We start from the raw sequence: 269 nt of genomic DNA on the forward strand, positions 1-269 counted from the left end.
TAATTTTTTGAAGACATTAGATGGTAAAAAAAAAATGTATTGCTGATTAAGAAAAAATATAACTTTTTAATAACATTTATTTGAACTTATTTTGAACTTAACTGATTGAATTGAACTCTCTATTGTTGCAGTAAAAATCGAGTATATTATGGTTTATGGTGGCGTTTCATTAATACCAAATATTGTTTATTTTCATTTTGGCTTATTGTGTAATTTGTGTGGCTTGTGTTTATTATAAGATATTCGCGTGCCTTTTTTTTTATTCAGGC

The sequence above is a fragment of the Gasterosteus aculeatus genome, chromosome 13 (assembly GCF_964276395.1).
Source record: "Gasterosteus aculeatus chromosome 13, fGasAcu3.hap1.1, whole genome shotgun sequence".
Taxonomy (NCBI): Eukaryota; Metazoa; Chordata; class Actinopteri; order Perciformes; family Gasterosteidae; genus Gasterosteus; species Gasterosteus aculeatus.